This window comes from Pseudorca crassidens, chromosome 13 (assembly GCF_039906515.1).
Source record: "Pseudorca crassidens isolate mPseCra1 chromosome 13, mPseCra1.hap1, whole genome shotgun sequence".
Lineage (NCBI taxonomy): Eukaryota > Metazoa > Chordata > Mammalia > Artiodactyla > Delphinidae > Pseudorca > Pseudorca crassidens.
Window position 1 is genome coordinate 24,986,805 of NC_090308.1, and position 20,667 is coordinate 25,007,471.

General features: G+C 41.6%; 1 protein-coding gene across 2 annotated transcripts in view; it reads left to right on the forward strand.

Moving 5' to 3' along the window:
* Nucleotides 1-20,667, forward strand: part of NHSL1 (NHS like 1) — a 237,889-nt gene that overhangs the window by 114,363 nt on the left and 102,859 nt on the right. The window lies entirely within an intron of this gene.

Below are 20,667 nucleotides of genomic sequence, written 5' to 3' on the forward strand. Positions count from 1 at the left end.
AATTTTTATGTCTCTTACAATTCATATTATATTTATATAATTATGTATCAATATTATAGTCATAGAAAGTGTTATATTTTCATGTAATTTCAGGGGTTTGGGGTTTATCTATCATTTTCTATCAAATTGAATGATGTGTGTGTGTGTGTGTTTTGTTTTTACCACAGTATTTCCTATCAAATACTTCAGGTAGCTCCAATCTTATGAGTTTTACCTCAAGACCTATTGTGTCTGCAGCCATCTGTCCATCCTTACTGTGGTCCAGGCCCTCATCAGCTCTTACCTGGCCTTCTGAATGGTCTTCTACTCTTGTTATCTTCACTCTTGCCACCTTTGGGCTATTCTTGAGTCTACACTGTAAACAGAGTGATCTTCCTAAAATAAAATACCATAGTCCCCCCTTATCCACGGTTCCACTTTCTACGGTTTCAGTTACCCGTGGTCAACTGTAATCCGAAAATATTAAAGGAAAATTCCAGTTTTAAAAATTCATAAGTTTTAAATTGCATGTCATTCTGAATAGCATGATGAAGTCTACCAACATCCTACCTGTCCTGCCAGAGACGTGAATCATCCTTTCGCTCAGGGTATCCCGCCTGTTAGTCACTTAATAGCTGTCTCATCTCGGTTATCAGATCGACTGGTGTGGTATCGTGGTATCGCAGTGCTTGTGTTCTAGTCACCCTCATTATACTTAATAACAGCCCCAAAGTGCAAGAATGATGTTGACAATTCAGATAAGCCAAAGAGAAGCCATAAAGTGCTTCCTTTAAGTGAAAAGGTGAACTTCTCAACGTAAGGATAGGAAAAACAAATCATATGCTGAGGTTGCTAAGATCTGCGGTGAGAAGGAATCTTCTGTCTGTGAAATTATGAGGAAGGAAAAAGAAATTCGTGCGAGTTTTGCTGTTGCACCTCAAACTGCAAAAGTTACAGCCACAGTGTGTGATAAGTGCTTACTTAAGATGGAAAAGACATTAAATTTGTACAATAAGATATTCTGAAGGTAAGACAGAGACCATATCCACATAACTTTTATTACAGTATATTGTTATAACTGTTCTATTTTATTATTGGTTATTGCTGCTAATCTCTTATTGTGCCTAATTTATAAATTAAACTTTATCATAGGTATGTATAGGAAAAAACAGCGTACGTAGGATTCGGTACTATCCTCGGTTTCAGACACGCACTGGGGGTCTTGGAACGTATCCCCCGTGGATAAAGGGGGACTACTGTCTAATGGGGTCATTCTTCTGTGGCTCCCAGTGTGCATGGAATGAAGTCCTTATCATTTAACATAGCAGGAGATCCTCCTCCATCGGACGCCTCCCTGTCCCCTCTCCCTTTTAACTCCAGAAATAGCAAACAGACCCCCAGCTCTTTCACAGCTCCAGAACTTTCATCTCCCATTCCATGAGTCAGGATGCTCCAGTCTCCTCCTCTGCCTGTTACTTCCTGCTTTAAAACTGTGAAGTCCTCCCTGATTCCCAGAGGGTAGAGCTGATTTCTCCCTTCTCTGTTACTCCTGACCCCCTGCATACCTTTGTAATTGCGTCTATCACACACCGGGTTGTACTTATTTGTTTACTCGTCTGTGACCTGAGCTAGACTGTGAGTTCTTTTAGGACAGAGACCAAGTCTTCCTTACCTTTTTTTTTTTTTTTTTAGTTTATGTAGCATTCTTTTTTTATTGAAGTACAGTTGATGTACAATATTATAGAAGTTACTATGTACAATATAGTGGCTCAGAATTTTTAGAGGTTATACTCCGTTTATAGTTATTATGGAGTATTGGCTCTCTTCCCTGTGTTATATCGGGAAGTCTTTTTTTTTCTTATTGGAGTATAGTTGATTTACAATGTGGAGCTAATTTCTGCTGTACAGCAAAGTGACTCAATTATATGCATATATACATTTTTTTTTCCTTACCTTTTTTATCCCCAAGGCTAAGTACCCAATAAAGGGTTGCTGACTCGGTGAACGTAACCCACCTGGGACACTATTAATAGTGCTGTTTGCCCAGGCCCACGTGCCAAACAGTACTCTGAATTTGCTTACAGCATGGTGGGTTATAGGTAGCACTGCATGCTTACTTTGTCGATTATACTGATGAATATAATCTTACAAGTGCTCCTGACTCTGGACTCTTCTGAGTGTAACAAAAGAGAGGGTGCAGTTTATGGGAACATAAGTTTGGTGGCAGTCTGCTGTTTCCTGTTGCTCCACGCAGACTGTGTACGTATGAGACACTTTGTACAAGCATTTGATCCCGGCTGTTTTGACCATGAGTAAAGTTGACTTAGTGAAGAGGGATGAGGTGTGGGTTGGACGATGCCATGCCTGATAAGGAGAGGCAGCTCGGCGCTATCGCAATCTTTTCTTAACCGGTTTTCCTGCTTTCACTCTTGTTCTCCCTCACCCCAAGCCAGGCAGTCTTAACACAGCAGCCTCAGCAACCCTGTAAGACATCAAACATAGGTCGAGCCGTGTAACTTCAGTGCTTAAAACCCTTCTCAGACAGTTTAATAACGTCTTTACAATGTTCTATGAGGCCCTATGGGATCGGCCTCCCTCACCCCATTGCTTCCCCAACCTCATCACCTGTGCTTTCCCTTCACTCTCCACTAAGTCAGACCAGGCTCCTTGCTGCTGTGAGAACACGAGGTGCAGCTTGACCTTGCCCTCCGCTTAGAATCCCAGCTGTGCACACAATTCTCTCTCTCCCTCTCTCACTTTTGCCAGGTTTTCGCTCAAAAATCATCAGGGACCTTATTTAAAATTGCCACATCTTCAGAGAGTTGGCACATGTATGGTCTCCTCATTTCCCATGCCATCCTGTGGAACAGTGATTGGCTCAGTAGCACTGGTCCCACCATGAGACTAGACTCCGAGGGAAGCATCTTGCCCGCTGCAGCTGTATTCCTTTCCTTTGGTGCTCTGCCTTGTGGATGATGGGGATATAGTCTAAGCGGGGACACCAGAGTCTGAACTTGGATGCCCCTGCTCTGGGATTGCTTAATGCCAGCAGCCCTGCCCCGAGCTGCCTATAGGAAGTTGATCTTTTCATGAAGCCAAGCTTTAAGTATTTACCGATGTGAATAATTTTCCTATTCCGAGGTCATGTTTGTCACTACTTATCAGCAAATAGAAGGGAGTGCGTGATCTAAGCAGTCTTCGCTGCCGTCACTTGATGATAGACTTAGCACTTATGTTTTCAAATAAACATATATGTTCTCCCAGACCTACAGTAGTGTAAGCCATGACTCCATCTGGCACAACTTCTGCTGACATCTCTTATCACCTGGGCATATCAATGTTAGTGTCCCCCATTGAACTCTGAAACCCTAAGGGAAGATAATTTGCCTTTTTTGCCTTTGTGCTACCTGGACATTTTACAGTGCTTAGAACAGAATATATTAGATGGTCAATAAATATTTATCAGACTAAGAAAACACAAAATGTTTCCTTATAAAACAGATATCTAAGAGAAAGAAATGAAGGGAAGCGAAGATTTAAAAAGCATATACACAAGTAGCTTGAGACCTTAATAAAGTTCCAAGTGGATTTCCACCTGCAAAAAAACCAACAATAATAATAATAAAACTGCCACATCTTCATCCTGACCCTTCTGTCCATATCTCTGTTTTACTCTGAAACACTTTCCACCATCTAATATACTATATACTTTTCGTACTTATTTTCAGTACTGCCTGTCTCCTCAAACTAGAATTTAACCTCTAAGACAGGAGTGATTTTTTGGGTTTGTTTTGACAACCAGTGTTTCCCCAGGCCTGGCCCATAGTAAGTGTTGAGTAAATTTTCATTGGAAGGGAATGAAGGATGCAAAGACCGCCAGGTCAGGAAATCTGGATGTTTTGCTTCTGTTACTCGCTAATTGTGTGACCTGAAACAAATCACATGATCTGTTTAAGCTCTAGTTTTCCTTTCTGTAAAATAGGATAATACCTATTCATCATACATAGGGGTAGCAGGTACAGCTTGTTTACTGAATAATAAACATGAGTGTGTGTTCTATAGATACTGTATAAGCCTACAGATTGAATCTGGTTGTATTTAATGGTACTGCCTCTGGGTTGGCAATCCCTTCACTATCAATAGTTGAGTCAAAAGATGTCTTTATCCTGGTATGGAATATATATATATATACTAATCTCAGAATTTTCAGTATAGAAGTAATTGCTTTTAAACTACTTGTGTAACCTAGGCAACCCCAATGGAAGCTATCACTTCCTTTACATAATTTTCAAGTAATTTATACCTCAGTTTTTATGTCAAATCCTGAAATGATTAAAATACTAAATTGAACGTTGTGTCTAAATCAGTCAAGCCCCCGCCCCCCTTAAGTATTAACAATAGCTGACATTTAATGAGTGCTTGCCATGGCTCGACACTCTTAATGACACAGTACCTGAATGAACTCATTTAATAAGTACTGTCTGGATACCATAAGTAGTCAATAAAAATAATAGTTGGTTTGATAAGGAAGGATTAGATCATTAGGGAGAACTGAAAACTGGGCAGAGAAACTTATATGTGGTGAGACAGGGAACCAAGCATAATTCTTCAGAAAGAGAAATGGCATTGAAAGCACTTCGGGCATTTTGGGGTCTTTGACTCGTTAGCTTCTGTTTTCAGGGCAAATGCTCTGCTTTGAGACTATTTGGGTATGTGCTTATTTGAAGCCCTTTTAAGTCTAGCCTGTGTCTTATCCAGTGTCTTGTACTTTACAGATAGTGAGTAAATACTAGTTGTGTGAACGCATGATAAGCAGTGCTGGAGGAAATTGCTCTGATTTGGGCGTGCAGAATGGATCGGAGCGTTTGGAACTAGAATCCTGCCATATAGGGGCTGTAGAGGTTGAAAAGAGGCAAAAGTGCTGGTCGGGGCTTCCCTGGTGGCGCAGTGGTTGAGAATCTGCCTGCTAATGCAGGGGACACGGGTTCGAGCCCTGGTCTGGGAAGATCCCATATGCCGCGGAGCAGCTAGACCCGTGAGCCACAACTACTGAGCCTGCGCGTCTGGAGCCTGTGCTCCGCCAACAAGAGAGGCCGCGATAGTGAGAGGCCCGCGCGCCGCGATGAAGAGTGGCCCTCGCTTGCCGCAACTAGAGAAAGCCCTTGCACAGAAACGAAGACCCAACACAGGCATAAATAAATAAATAAATAATAATAAATTTGAAAAATTTTAAAAAAGAGTGCTGGTCGAAGCGATTATGTAGGCACATGAGGAAAGCAGTTACGGAACTACAGAGTTCCATGTTAGGCCCTCTTTGTTAAGGTAAGTCATAGGTTTTTTTTTTTTTTTTTTTTTCGGTACGCGAGCCTCTCACTGTTGCGGCCTCTCCCGCTGCGGAGCACAGGCTCTGGACACGCAGGCTCAGCAGCGATGGCTCATGAGCCCAGCCGCTCTGCGGCATGTGGGATCTTCCCGGACTGGGGCACGAACCCGTGTCCCCTGCATCGGCAGGCAGACTCTCAACCACTGCACCACCAGGGAATCCCAGTCATAGGTTTTAATAATTACTTGTTAGTGTAGCAACAGTATCTGTGATTTTCAAAGGTATAGTTACACTTTTCTAGCTTTATGAAATGTGGGTAGTTACACCTTGTATTTCTAATCTTCCTGATTAAAGGTGATATTTATGGTGATCACTGTGATGATAAATGCGATTGGAAAACTTACATGTAATCAACGTACACATTGTTCCTAGACACAGATGTGTGTGGTGTGAGGCTGGGGGAGCCAGAAGCTGTTTGCAGTGGTGTCTCTGCGGTCTGCCACGCTTCAGCCTGTACTGAACTTCTCTGTACCATCAAATGCAGCATTGCAAGGTGTTCTCTGTCATGTATAGCTGCCATTTGATGACCGACTAGTCAGCAGAGACATTAGATCAACAGCTATTTATTTAGTTCTCGCTAGAACCCATCACTATGCTGGGTGCATCACATTTTGGCCATTTATACGTGTACAATACATGGTGAGTGCTTGCCCAGGAAGCAGGTGTCTGAGACCATCTCCCTGGGGGCATTTGTTAGCCGGAGTTCTCAGTTAGTTCCCTCCCTCAATACCACCCTTTACTTAGACTTATTCCCAGGATCTGGGTGTGGGTTGTGGATTCTTGGGTTTTGAGAGCTACTGTTGCCTTGTAGACTTGATATAAAGCAACACCTTGAGAAAGCCACTTGGAAGAGTGAGCCTCTCCTAGATTCAGCGTGAAGATGGCTTGGCTTGTGAGTGACCTGACACACAGCCTTCCCTAGAGCAGGCACTCATTAAGGCTGGTGGAATGAAGAGTGACTCCATCCTGCCATTTTCATGCCCTCCTATTTTCAGAAAAGGCTGTGTTGGGGGCAGTAATGAATGGAAGATAACGGAAGAAGGTGGCAATAGATAGGAGTGAAGAAGGGAGGATAAAGATATAAGGAGAGAAGAGATAATGAGTCTCCATACATCTCTATTCTGCCTTCTTTTTACGAACACTTTTCTGATCCCATCTTCTAAATCAATAAAATAATAGTCGTCTACTGGGACTCTGACACGTTTCTGCATATGCCCCTTGCAGGACTAATTGTGCGCTTGTAATAGTTAAGGGTTGCTTGCTTTTAAGGCATAGCTTAATAAAGTTTCTGTACATGGTTGAAAGAAGTGTGGAGTAAGGATAAAGGCTAATCTGTTCACTGGTTAATATAATTTCAGTGGTGCAAGTGAATTGTCAGATTAGAGTTTAATGTATATTTATCTTTCTCTAAGGGAAGCCCAGTTATAAATAAGTAAAAGCCACAAGCAGTTGAGATTTCAGTAAACTGTATCACTTGGTTTTTGGGGTTTTTTTTAGTAAACTTTAAAAAGAGAAAGAATAAATATATTTTATTGTTGTTACAATTCCTTTGCCTCTATTCCTGAAGGTTCTCTTTCACTTTGTAACTAGAAGCGCCTCAGCTAAAGTAGAAGCTGCGTATCTGGTGTTTCTGGATTACATTTTGAGATACGCCGGAATTCCTACCTGGACACAGGTGTGTATTGCTTCATTCTTGAGTGGCTGGGGATTCTTTTGCAAAGAATACGGAAGCCAGTTTGAGTTCACCCTGGTGGGCAGTTGTTGGATTGGTTGCTCTGGTCAGCTTGACTGGTGGTTATTTATTTACATACTTTTTTTTCACCCATGGAAAGTACCTGGAGTGCTTTGACTTCCTGGAAAAAGAACTTTGACTTTCACCTTAAAGTAATTTTATTGCAGAGTTAATCAACACACTGTATTCCAACTATGAAAAGATCATTTAAGTCCTTTCTTTCCTTGCTAGCTTTCCACGTCCAATTCTTTGTCCTTAAGTATGAATGTCTGAATGTTGTTTTATTCTAAGGACCCCGGTTCTGTTTGATTTGTAAGCAATTTTTGAGACAGCTTGTTGCATTGGGGATGTTCTTGTGTGCTTTAGGAAGCTGGAGAGTTCGGGATCGCTCTCCTTCAGCGTTCCTTTGGACCATCAGACCTTGGTTACTTCCCACACACTGGGGTATGCGTTAGTTTGTCCCGTGGACTGTCGTTGTAACTAGGGGAGAGTTGTGTGACTGAGTTTAGAAATCCAAAAGGTTATGTTTCAATTCCAACTAATAAAGGTCTGAACAAAAACACAATTGCTAAAGTTTCCTCCAGTTTCTGAGAAAGTTAAGCCAAGTTTCTCTCCAATAAATGTTTGTTTGGAATGGGAGAAAGAACCTTCTGTAGTAGATCTATGATGTGGATGTTGAGTTTTTCAGTGCCCAAGGAGTTTAATTATAGTTGTTTAAGTCAATGACTTTCAGAAGTTTTGCCTGTGTCCAGAGTAACAAGTACACGTTACTTTTGTTCCTAGTCTCTACAACGCATGTAAACACACACATATATACACACACATACATTCATATACATACATACGCACATTTGCATCTATATACAATGAAACAAAAGCTTTGTGAAACTACTTACCTTTACTGCATGGCTACATGTGATACCCTCTCTTTTCTCTTCTGTTTTATTCTGTTATATTTTATTAGACAGAAGACGTCAGTCCCGACCTACTAAATTGATTTTTATCACTACCTGTTAGGTCACAGCCTTTGACTGGCCAAATAATGCTTTCAGAAGACTTCACTTCTGGTGGTAGGGTTTTATTGTGCTGTATTCCAGATAGCTCCCTCACAAACCGTGATGGAGTTTCTGCAGCTAGTCCATCATCATATTACTGTTGTAGGAGGTCCTCGAACACCGGAATTATCTTGAGATGGAATGCAGATTACTGGTGCATCTCAGAAAAACCACCTGGTCTGAGAACTGAGCAACGCTGTTGAGCATTCACTCACCGTAGTAAGTCCTCTTCTAGGTTTCCCTCTGTGCCCCCCAGCCCAGGGCCATGCTGGTGGATAAGGGGAGATGCTTGAAAACTCGCAGGCAGGACTGAGCGATTTCCAGCATGGACCTTGCTCCCTGCTGGAGCACAGCTGTGCAGAGCCTGCTAATGCGCTCCGTGCGTTCCTTGCACCTGCTCCCCGGCCCAAGGGAAAGCTCCTGAATAGCAATGTCTGACGAATATCGGCCCTAGTCTGGAGATTTCTCTGTCATTATGCTTACTGGCCTGTTGTCCATCCCCCATAGAGGAAAATTAGTTGAGAAGTTCAGTCCATTTAACTTTACTTTCAAATTGTTGGACTCTAGCCTGTATGTATCAGAGATCCTATGTCTGAACTGGAAGAAAAGCTGCATTTTCTTTGAAACACAGTTATTGTAAAAAACTGACGACTGATAAGAGATGCTTTTCTAAATTGTGTTCATATGGACTACACGTTAGCTTATATAAAACCTTAGAGGAAGGGCTTCCCTGGTGGCGCAGTGGTTGAGAGTCCGCCTGCCAGTGCAGGGGACGCGTGTTCATGCCCCAGTCCGGGAGGATCCCACATGCCGCGGAGCGGCTGGGCCCGTGAACCATGGCCTGTGCGTCTGGAGCCTGTGCTCCGCAGCAGAAGAGGCCACAGCAGTGAGAGGCCTGCGTACCGCAAAACAAAACAAACAAAAAACAAAAACAAAAAACCTTAGAGGAAGATGTTTTTTATTATTTGTATTTCCGTATAACAGAAGCTTGCTTCATTCATAGTTCAGAATTCTAAAACAATTTAAAAAATGTTAATGAACATCATTCTAAAATTTGCTCTGCAGATAGAGTCTGTTTGCAGGTCATAGTTTACCCAGTACTCACTCTGTATGGTCTCATTTCATTGCTCTGACAGTCCTGTGAGATGGGCAGGACGGTGGCCTTTACCGAACCCTTTTGTGCTGAGAAAGCTGTCCCTGAGAGATGAAGTGTCTTGCCTGAAGCCTTCGAGATAATAATGGAATAGTTGGATTTGAATTCACTTCTTATGACCTAGCCCCTCCCTCTCTGCATGACACTGTGTAGTATCTCTGCTCAATCCTCAGGACAATGGAAGCTTGTCTGGATGCCGTGGTGTCACTGTGAATAGTCACCGAACCTTGTAAGCACCTGGTGACACCCTGGTGGTTATTGAGGTTTGTAAGTTTCTTTGCTTTGGCACGAGGTGGGTCTCCACTGCCTGCTTCTTAGTCCACTTTTGCTGTGAGGCTGTGAGCTTTCTCTTTTCACCCCCATAGTCGTGCCTGCCTCTTGTCCCCACCACTCTCTGCTCTGGGGTTTCTAATATGTTACCTTGTGTGGAGGGTCTGGACAATCCAGTTTATTACAGCAGTAATGACTGGAGGATCATAATAAGATCCGAACCCAGAGTCCTGTGAGTATTGCTATCTGGTAGCACAAGTGTGGCTATCTTGTGTCTTGGCCATATTTTGAGTGGTTGAGTGGTTGAGTTTTTCAGAAAAGTGATCTCTTAATAAGTGGGATGTTCTGTAATATGTAAATATATTTTTTCCATGTTTATCTTCTTCTGTTGGATTTTTTTTTTTTACTACAGTTAAATAAAGCACACGTTTGCATTAATGTTACAGAGTTGTGTCTATATTTGGGCATCCCCGTTCTTTTTGTAAATGTTAAATTTTAAACACATCTATAAAATCACTCTGAGTTTCCAAGTAGGATTACTGCATTGTTTCACTTAAGCAAGCATTGCTTTTCAGCTTTGGTCTCATCATTAACCACTTTCTCTAGTAATGTGTTGAGTTCTCACTCGCCTCTCTTCTCGCCATCTGATAGCTGGACACCAAATATATATTTTTGCTTTTCATGTGGTTGAAATGGCCTCTCCATATCTTCACTTTCATATCTGCTTCTAAAAAAGTCAAAAGATGGTGACAATAAGACATGTTTCTGTTACCTGAAATCAGTTCTACTCCACTAAACTTTTTTGGCCAAACACTTAAGTGACGTTTGATCCTCCTGAACACAAATGGGAATTATATAAAATGTGACTGAAAAAGCTGCTTTGTCTCTGCTTTTTCTGTGAATTTCTTAATAAACCACTAATACACCAATACTTGGAACTAGTATGACCTTTTAATAGTCTCTGTTGAAATAGTCCTCATTTTGGCTCACAGTAGTTGCTCAGTGAATGCTTTGATTTATACATAGGAGAGCTGCAAAAATGCTCGGGTGCAATTTGAATACGTTGAAAATAGAGATGTAGAAAATACTTTTTTTCTATGACTCAAGAAATGAGGCTCAAAGAAAAGTAACCATTTCCAAAAGTATTGCTGTCTTTTCTCTCATTCTCCAAGCATAAGAGAATTGATAGAAGAAGCTCACTCCTGATATGAAAAGCTTTTGATATCCAAAATAGTTATTCTGTGTTGTGTTTGTAAAATCTCAGAGGTGATGACAATTGTAAAGATGTCTTTCCTTTTGAATGAAGTGAAATTTCAAAGAATTCTGACTGTTCTGGGTATACCTAGAGAAACCAACTTTAGCAACTCTTCGAGAGAGAGCTTATTGAAGCGATGATCACATATTTTCTTCTCTCGGTGCCATTTGAGAGCATTTTAGTAAATATCTGTATATACTTCCTAAATCGGAGTTATGAAGGTATCTAAGTAGAGTTATCTTAAAAAACAAAGCTAATTTGTCAGGACTCGAGGAACCTCCGAGATAGCCTTGTGTGACAGATGAGAAGTCGGGGTCCAGGGAGGTGAGTTCACTTGCTTTAAGACCTCACAACATGGGACTTCCGTGGTGGTGCAGTGGTTAAGAATCCGCCTGCCAACGCACGCAACACAGGTTTGAACCCTGGTCCGGGAAGATCCCACATGACGTGGAGCAACTACGCCTATGCACCACACCTACTGAGCCTGTGCTCTAGAGCCCGCAAGCCACAACTACTGAGCCCGCGTGCCACAAATAATGAAGCCCACGCACCTAGAGCCCGTGCTCCGCAACAAGAGAAGCCACTGCGATGAGAAACCTGCGCACCGCAACGAACAGTAGCCCCCGCTCACCGCAACTAGAGAAAGCCCATGAGCAGCAACGAAGACCCAATGCAGCCAAAAATAAATAAATTAAAAAAAAAAAAAAAAAGTCCTCACAACCAGGAGCAGCCCAGTTAGGCTGTGCCCTTGTGTCCTTTTCTACTTTTTTTTTCTTTTTCTTTTTTTTTTTTGGCGGTACGCGGGCCTCTCGCTGTTGTGGCCTCTCCCGTTGCGGAGCCCAGGCTCCGGACGCGCAGGCTCAGCGGCCATGGCTCACGGGCCCAGCCGCTCCGCGGCATGTGGGATCTTCCCGGACCGGGGCACGAACCCGTGTCCCCTGCATCGGCAGGCGGACTCTCAACCACTGCGCCACAGGGAAGCCCCTTTTCTTCTTTTTTAAATGGTGTTGAGACTGTGTTCCTTTCTATCAGTTTCTTTAATTTTGACACTCCTGACTGCCCTATGAAGGTCAAGTGACAGATTTCTCTGTTGACCTTCCAGAGCAGGTTTTGGAAGTTTTTCATCCACTCTGTATCACACAGAAAGTTTTCTAAATAGATGTGCCGAAAACAAGCAACTTACTGGTGATGGCAAAGGCAAAAGAGGGACAGCATCGACGCTGGAAACAGGCTCTCCTGCGTCACTTTTACTCTGCTTACAAAAGCAAAATTCATTCAGGTTTGAAAGAATTGAAGGAAAAAAAAAAACCAAAACAAACAGAAAACCCCAAGGGTCTCAGCCTGCAGTCTTTCCTTTGTATGAGCTGAAGTCCTTAGAGACAGTTGAATAACTTAATAGAGTCCTCAGAAGCATACCTGCCTTGAGAGAAATAAGGGCATTTTAAAACTGTGAACTTAGTATTCTGTTTTTGACAGAGAAACTTTTTCCTCTTGAGGAACTGTAGATTTTTATTATCCTTAATAGTTGAATTTGCAGGGATGTGTTAAATAAAAATAGAACACGAAGTAAATGCCAGCTATTTCCATCAACAGAATTGTAGGTGACTTTTATTAGAACTTTACTGATGTTAAGTGAAGAAAGAGGGAAAGAGAAAAGGAGAGAGGAAGAGAGAGAGAAGGGGGGCAGGAAGGGAGAGAGGAAGAGGTAAAACAAAAATGAAAATGGAAAAAGCGCAGATCTGTTCGTCTTGATCAAAGCGGAGGCTCAGAAAAGAGCTGTTTCTGTGGGATACTCTGTCCTCTGTGGATCTTGTAACTCTGTGATTATCTTGCCCTGTGGCAAGACGCCACCCTGAAATTGGTCTGCCAATTTGAAGAATCATTTTCTTGCTTATTTTTAAACTCCTAAGGACAGGGGAAAAGACTGAAGGAGCCTAAATGCTGTGGTTTCCTCAAACCATTATTGTTGTAAATCCTATGGGTCCTGAAATAACTCGCTATTCCTGAAGTTTCAAACTGCCCCCTTGCTCAGAAGACTTGGCAGTTGAAAGGGAAATGATTAGCTCTTTCCTTTAAGCGCTGTCCCCAAGGTTTAAGTGGGTCAAAATTGAAGAATGTGGTGATTGCAGAAGTAAACTACCTTTTTTAAATGGAAATTCTCTAGTTCTTTATACAGAGCTTTGAGTTTTTCAAATATTTTCTAAATCAAACATAAAATATTTTAAATTTATAAATCTTAAGTAACTTAAACATTAGATTATTTGATTTTCTATGCAGAAATCATCAGGAGCCTGGGCATTTTAACTTGGTGTCTTCCTTTGAATGTTTATGTTTTTGCTTGGTGATTAAAAGTAATTATAGTCCAGTAACTCTCTCTGGTTATGGGCTTATGTTTTACTAACAAGTAACTTGTGGCAGAACTTGTGTTCCTTCTGGTTGGCTGGTACATGATCTTGAATACTGTTGATTTGTAGTCTGACTTCTCTTTAGAATGATTTAGGACGGTGATTTTGTGGACAGAAGAGTTGCACCTGTTTCTAGAGTTGAAGGTTGGCTATTGTTTTAACTTCCTCGCATTACTCAGATGCTTAGGAAAAAATGATGCAAATGACCTCTTTATTTTTGTTTGGTTGGGTTTTTGTGGGGAGGCTTGCCATTGATTTGTATATTTTGGGAGTCAGTCCCTCCACAGGCACATTGATGAAATATACAGCATGAAAGGTTATGAGTTTATTTTGATGGGTTTTAACCTAGACTCTCCAAAATATAATATGCACGTATTTGGCACACTGACAATGGCAAGTCTTTAAGAAGATGAAATTTACACTCTAGTGGTTTTCTTTTTTTCCTATAATACATTCCATTATAAATTCAGTAAGAAAGGGGATCTGGGGTCATTATTATGACATCTTTTGGTGTCCTCCCTCCAGCTGGACACACTGACCTCAACATTCTTGTATGGATACTTCCAGAAAAATTCTTTTTTTTTTTCCTTTTCTACTTCCATCATCCTTCAAACATTTAATTTAGGCTGAGTGAGAGAAGGAAAAACTGCCTTCTGAGTTTGCTCTGACGAACTTGCCTTGAGAGAGAATGGTATCTGTGTTTGTGGGTTTGAAAATGAGGCCCCCTTTGGACTATTAGTTTAAAGAAATGATGATTTATAAAAATTCCAGCATAAGTTCAGCTATTCAGTAACTATTATTTAATGTTGAGTTTTAGTACAGTTGTATGTGGGGAAATAATATCTATTTATTTAATTTTTAAGGAGTATGTTAAATATTTTTATGACTTTTCATAGGAATCATTATGCACTTGGATAGATACCTCATGCAGGTTTTATACACTCTCCACTATTTACTTTTGGGTGAAACAGTAGAGTAATAATTCTGGTTTATGCTATAAGCATTGATCATCTATTGTGTTTCAGGCACCTCACAGGGCATTGGAGGTTAGGTGTGAATGAGCAAGTCCTTATTTTGAGGAACTCTCATTTTAGGTGGGCAGACAGAATTGTGACACTATCATAGCTACATAAATAAAGCTGGGGATTCTGCTGGGGGAGAGGAGCGAGGTCAAGGATGGCTTCAGAGAAGTAAAAAAACAGGCTGTGGGGATGGGGGCTGTACTCCAGACAAAGACAGTAATAGTCTGATCCAGGATAGTGCAGGTATGAGACCATATGGAATATGAAACAAAGCCTACAGATGGGGCCGCTGAAAGAAATATGGCCGGAAACTTTGGGGAAAAGAATTGAGTTCAAGTCCAAATTTATTGCTAGATGAGGAGTTCGGGATTTATTCTTGTGTTTTTTACATAAGTGGAAACATGATTTCTTTTTTTTTTTTTTCCTCCCGTAAGGGGGAGAATGGAGCACTAAGTGCTCTTTTGGAAAGATGTAGTAGGTCCAACGGTGGATTAAGAGGTCAGACTTAGAAAGAAAAAATAAACTCTTATAAAGTTATAAAGGAATATTGTCACTTGAGGAAACATCTTAGCCATCAGCACTAAGTTTTGAAGCTCCATCAGGCTGGATGAATGGAGCAAGATTTCACAATAAAGGCTCCTTTCTGCTGCCATTGCCTAGGAGGCATACTGTGCTCCTACGTGCGCTAGACTGGAGCCCCATGGACAGCAGTGGAGTCAAGGCAACTCTACATATCTAAGGGAGATCAGGAGAGGCTGTAAGATGATCTAAGCTAAGAGCTCAGGTCAACTTGGACACTCATTCTTACATTCCCTAGGGAAATAGAACCAGAGGGGCCCAAGGGTTCTTGAAAAAAGAAAAAAGTCAAATCATTTGGGTGTTAGAAGAGCTAGGGGTCCATGAATGAGATTAGAGACAAAATGCATGATCAGGAACCAAATGAGGGCTTCCTTCTTGGTTGTGATGTCAAGAAGTCTAGACGTAGACTTGGCTCTGAAGGAAAAAAAAAAAAGGAAATAACTAAGAACTGGCTCAGGAGAGTATATTTTAAAATGGCCAATTAAAGCAGAACTTCCATGATTCCAGGAGGAAATACAGTGATGCGAATGAGGCTACCTAAGACCAGAAGCCGTTGAAGAGCCCCCCGTGCAGTATTTACAGGGTGCCTTGGAGCTTCATAGTTGGTTTGCGTTCAGCACAAAGTAACCTGTCTTCTTAATGAGCCAGGACTGAAACGTCTCCCGAGAGAAGAGTGACTGCAGAGAGGATGAAGGTTGCCTTTGGGATCAAGTAGGTCAGCCCTGGCTGCAGAGTGCAGAAAAATCAAAAAGGGTTCAGGGTCAGATGATATTAGGAGGAGAAAGAACAAAGTCCTGTGTGCCGGATTTTCCAATGATGAGCCAAAACTGCCTACGGAGGTGGCCAGACTGGAGTACTGCAACCAGTAGTAGCTTTAAACTAGCCAGTTTAAAGTTATAAGGCTGTCATTTTTTTCCTTCTTTCTCTTCGTTCTGTGGTAGTAATAAATATACAGAAAAACTCAGACTGAGTCTCTCTCTTTTCTGAGAAATTCAGAATATTGGTAAGAACTGAAGTGGATAAGATGGGAAAGACTAACACTTTGGTAAGATGTTCAGAGAGTGCCATTCAGCCTTGGCCACCAGAATGGCTTCTTCTGTGGTCATTCTCATATAAGTAGCACCAGAGGGTTTCAGCATCTTCAGTTTCTGGCAGTATAGGGGGAAATGGGAGCACTGGTGTTTGGGAATATGTCTTCAGTCTCCTCTGACTTTTAAAGCACTGAGGTATGCCCCAAGATATAGGTATGAAAACAGGCCTTGCCTGATTTCATACCTTTCTATAGTTGATGCGAAACAAACCCTCAAATGGGTACGGAAAAGTGTTTTTCCATCTTTGTCTGACTTTTTTGGGTAAGAGTCAAAATCAGGATGCATAAAGAAAAATATGGTCTGCCTGTTTTTCTTGTAATTTTGTTTTTTGTTTTGCCAGGAACAAAGAATTTTGAGCCCATCTAAGACTCATTCATTATATGCATTATGCAAATTAATTCCTAATTTACCCGCATCCCCATTATTTTATTGAAACCAAACAAACTTTTTTAGCAGGCAAATGAAATAGCACTGCAGCGGTTTGGAAGACCTGAGCATCTAAACATTTTTGGCTGTACGTGTGGCTGCCACTCCCTCTGACCGAGACAATAATATTAAACTTTAACATGATGCAGGATGTTGTAATCCTACAAGAGAGAGAAGTGGTTGGGCTCTAAGGTCATGGTTGGCAAAGGCAAGACCTTTGTTCTGTCCAGAGGGCTGTAAATTCTGTGAGCGAGCGTCATGCTTGGCCCGCTCCCTTCACGCAGGCTTCCTAGGGATTTAGTTTTGTCTTTTTTAATAAAAAAAAAACTATGTTAGTTTTATATTTTTTTCTTTGTTATTTATTTTCTTTATTTTTTTTGGCTGCGTCGGGTCTTAGTTGCAGCACGCAGGATCTTAGTTGCGGTACGCGGGCTTCTCTCTAGTTGTGGCGTGCAGATTTTCTCTCTCTAGTCGTGGCTCGCGGGTTCCAGAGCACGTGGGCTCTCTCGTTGAGGCACGTGAGCTCAGTAGTTGTGGCGTGCAGGCTTAGTTGCCCCTTGGCATGTGAGATCTTAGTTCTCTGACCAGGGAGCGAATCTGAATCCCCTGCACTGGGAGGTGGACTCTTTACCACTGGACCACCCTTAGGGATTTAGTTCTGAATTTCACTAGCAGTGATCAGTGGTGGTAGATAATAATAATTTTTTTCTTCTAGTTTTATTGAGATATAACTGACATACAGCACTGGTGTACAGCATAATGGTTTGCCTTACATACATCATGAAATGATTAGCACAATAAGCTCAGTGAACAGCCATCATCTCATGTAGATAGAACATTAAGGAAGTAGAAGAAGGATGTTTTTTCCTTGTGATGAGAACTCTTGGGATTTACTCTGGACAACATTCATATTCACATACAGCAATGTTAATTATGTCTCTCCTGTTGCATATTCCATCCCTAGTGCTTATTTATCTTATAGCTGGAAGTTTGTACCTTCTGACCACTGTCATCCAGCTTTGCCTCCGCCCCACCCCCCTGCAACCTTCTGGTAACCAGAAATCTGATCTCTTCTTCTATGAGTTTGTTTGTTTTTGGAGTATAATTGACCTACAGAACTATGTTAGTTTCCGGTACACAACATAGTGATTTGATATTTCTATGCATTTCAAAATGATCACTGTGGTAAGTCTAGTTATCATCTGTCACCATATGAAGATATAATTATTGGCTATATTCCCCACACTGTACATGTCATACCTGTGACATTATTTTGTAACTGAAAATTTGTACCCCTTAATCTCCCTCACCTATTTCTCTCCTCCCTCCACCCCCAGATAATAATTTTAATGAATAGTTCTTATTCTTTTTTCCTAGTTTAAACAGTGTGCCTTTTCAGGTTTTATTTCTCAAACCTATTCACAGTTGTTTGATGGTGAAACAAGGGATTTGTTTTTTAAAATGATTTTTGATATTAATAAAAGCCTATTCCATTTCCACTGCTTGTGTTTAACGCTGTGACTTTTCAGATGGTGATACCTATCATTTCGCTAATCAAACAGAAGATGGTATTTGTATTGTTTAGCAGTGTTATATCATGGAAAGATTTCTTTTTCCAGTAAAAATTTAGCCATAGTAAGTACAGTGATATGGCGAAAATAGGCTTTAAGCCCTTGTGATCATAAATTGAAGTCCGTTTAAAAAGAAAAAAACAAATCATACCCCTTCTCCAACAGTTGCTACCTTGCTAAATGGATTCGTTTCCTTGAGCTGTTGTACCAGAATACCACAAATGGGGTTGCTTAGCACAACAGAAATTTCTTCTGTTCTGGTTCAGGAGGCCAGAGTCTGAAATCAAGTTGCCTGCAGGGCCTTGCTCCCTCCCAAGGCTCAGGGAGAAAATCCTTCCTTGCCTCTTCCAGCTTCTGATGACTCTAGGCATTCCTTGCCTTGTGGCCACATAACTCTCATCCTTCCCTCTTCACATGGCCTTCTCTGTGTGTCCTTTTCTATCTCTTATAAAGCCACTGTTACTGTCCTTAACACCACCCTAATCCAAGATGTCATCTCATCTTGATCCTTATCTCAAGCATGCCTACAGAGACTGTATTTCCAAATAAGGTCACATCCTGAGGTTCTGGGTAGACAGGAATTGCGGGGGGCGGGGAGGAAGAGAGACAGTATTCAACCCATTACATTAAATTATAGATGTTTTAACCTGTAGCTTGGTTAGATGGTAATAGGCAAGAAGCTGTCATTGATCATTATTAATTTTGCATATTCTTCTATTATATAATTATTATATAACTTATCACATTGTATTACAATTATTTATTTACCTACTTGCCTCTTGCATTAAATCATAAGAAGGCAAAGATTGTCTTTTTTCCTGATATAATGCACCTAACAAAATGGTTATTTATGTTATATTAATATACATATCTACATATATCACAGCAAAAAATGAATGGAGTAGGTTAGAAGGATAGAGTCTTAGAGTAATTTAGTCCCTACCTTCAGTCCACACCTTTACAGGTCATGAATTGCTCTAGAGACCAGCTAGATAAGCCTACAGATGTGGCTACAGTCATGTTCTCTTTACTCTCCAATTCAGTGTGCTTTCTAGCACATCAAATCATCTCTATATTAAAAGGTTTAACTGTGAGTATTCATAGAGTGCTGTTAGAAGCACGCAACCACCCCAAACCCTGGGTACTAACCTATGTTCAGAAGCCTTAACTCTCCAGGGTGTAGAATTTCTCTCACTGTGTGCGATTTTAAAAGTTGAATCTAACCCACAAGAATACTTTCAGGAATATCTTTGCAATTCATACATTGCAGAGAAGACCACTTGAGATAAGAAAGGATGAAGAATGACTCCGACCATCTGTGGGGAGGGTCACATGTTGAGATGGGAAAGGCTGAATCAGGTGGTTTGACTTTGATCTTGAGGCAGCTGCTAATTAGTTGAGCAAATCACTTCATCTCTGAACCGGTTTCCCCAATGAGATGAGCTGGTTCCTTCCAGTTCTGTTCTAAGAGTTAATATCACTGTTTGTCATTCCACATGCAGGTTTCTTTTCATCCCAACTAGCTTCTGGCTAAGAACCTCTTCCATTTCTCTGTGGTCATAGCAACTAGTACAGTGACTTCCTCATGGTAGGGAACTTATTATTTTTTTTATTTTTTTTTTCTTGCGGTACGCGGGCCTCTCACCGTTGTGGCCTCTCCTGTTGCGGAGCACAGGCTCCGGACGCGCAGGCTCAGCGGCCATGGCTCACGGGCCCAGCCGCTCCGCGGCATGTGGGATCTTCCCGGACCGGGGCACGAACCCGTGTGCCCTGAATCGGCAGGCGGACTCTCAACCACTGCGCCACCAGGGAAGCCCTGGTAGGGAACTTATTAACCAGGCCCTGCTAGTGATACTGGAAGGTGAGGAGCAGAAACCCAGCCAGGCTATGCTGAACCTCATGTCTAAAGCCAAAAGGCTCAGAGCATCCATCCTATGTAGCCAGGGCTGCAGCAAGCACCCCAGGACACAGACAGACAGATAGATTGGTTCTGAGTCAGTTTCCTGTATCCTGTGGAGTCAAAAGGAAGACCTGCACACAGCAACGGGCCTTGTGAACAATGGTCACTTCCTGTGACCAGGAGAGTCTGAGGGCCGGGGGTGGCCACTCACGGTTCAGACAGCACTTTCAGGCAGGGTGCTCCCGAGGCCACATCTGTAGACTGTTTCTCTTCAGATCTGCAGTAAAACTCCTCCTCTCCCTTTTTAACCTGTGTTAAAGAGTTTACAGTAAAGTAAACCTTGAACTTGCAAGAGTGAATTTAGCTTTCCCATGGAGGGGGAGATAACTAATACTCTGCTTATGGGTACAATAGCGTTGGATATTCACATACTCCGATGCCAACTTAACTATATTCATCTTTGTTTCCTCGTGTGGAAAATGGCAGTGCCACAGAAGTTTTAAAAAACCCTCTACACGCAAGAGGGAGGGGATGTGGGGATATATGTCTATGTATAGAGGATCCACTCTGTTGTAAGGCAGAAACTAACACAGCATTGTAAAGCAATTATACTCCAATAAAGATGTTTAAAAAATTTTTTTAATTAAAAAATAAATTAAAAACCTCCACCTTTTTTATCCTAACACACAAGTATATTAATAGTAGTAGTAATAGTGGTAGTCGACACTTTTGTAGTGCTTTTACCATTTGTCTGGCACTGTTTTGAGCACTTCACACATATCCACCTACTCAGCTGTGTGCACAATGTCATATCATCATGTTCAGGGCTAATTCTGTACCAGTATA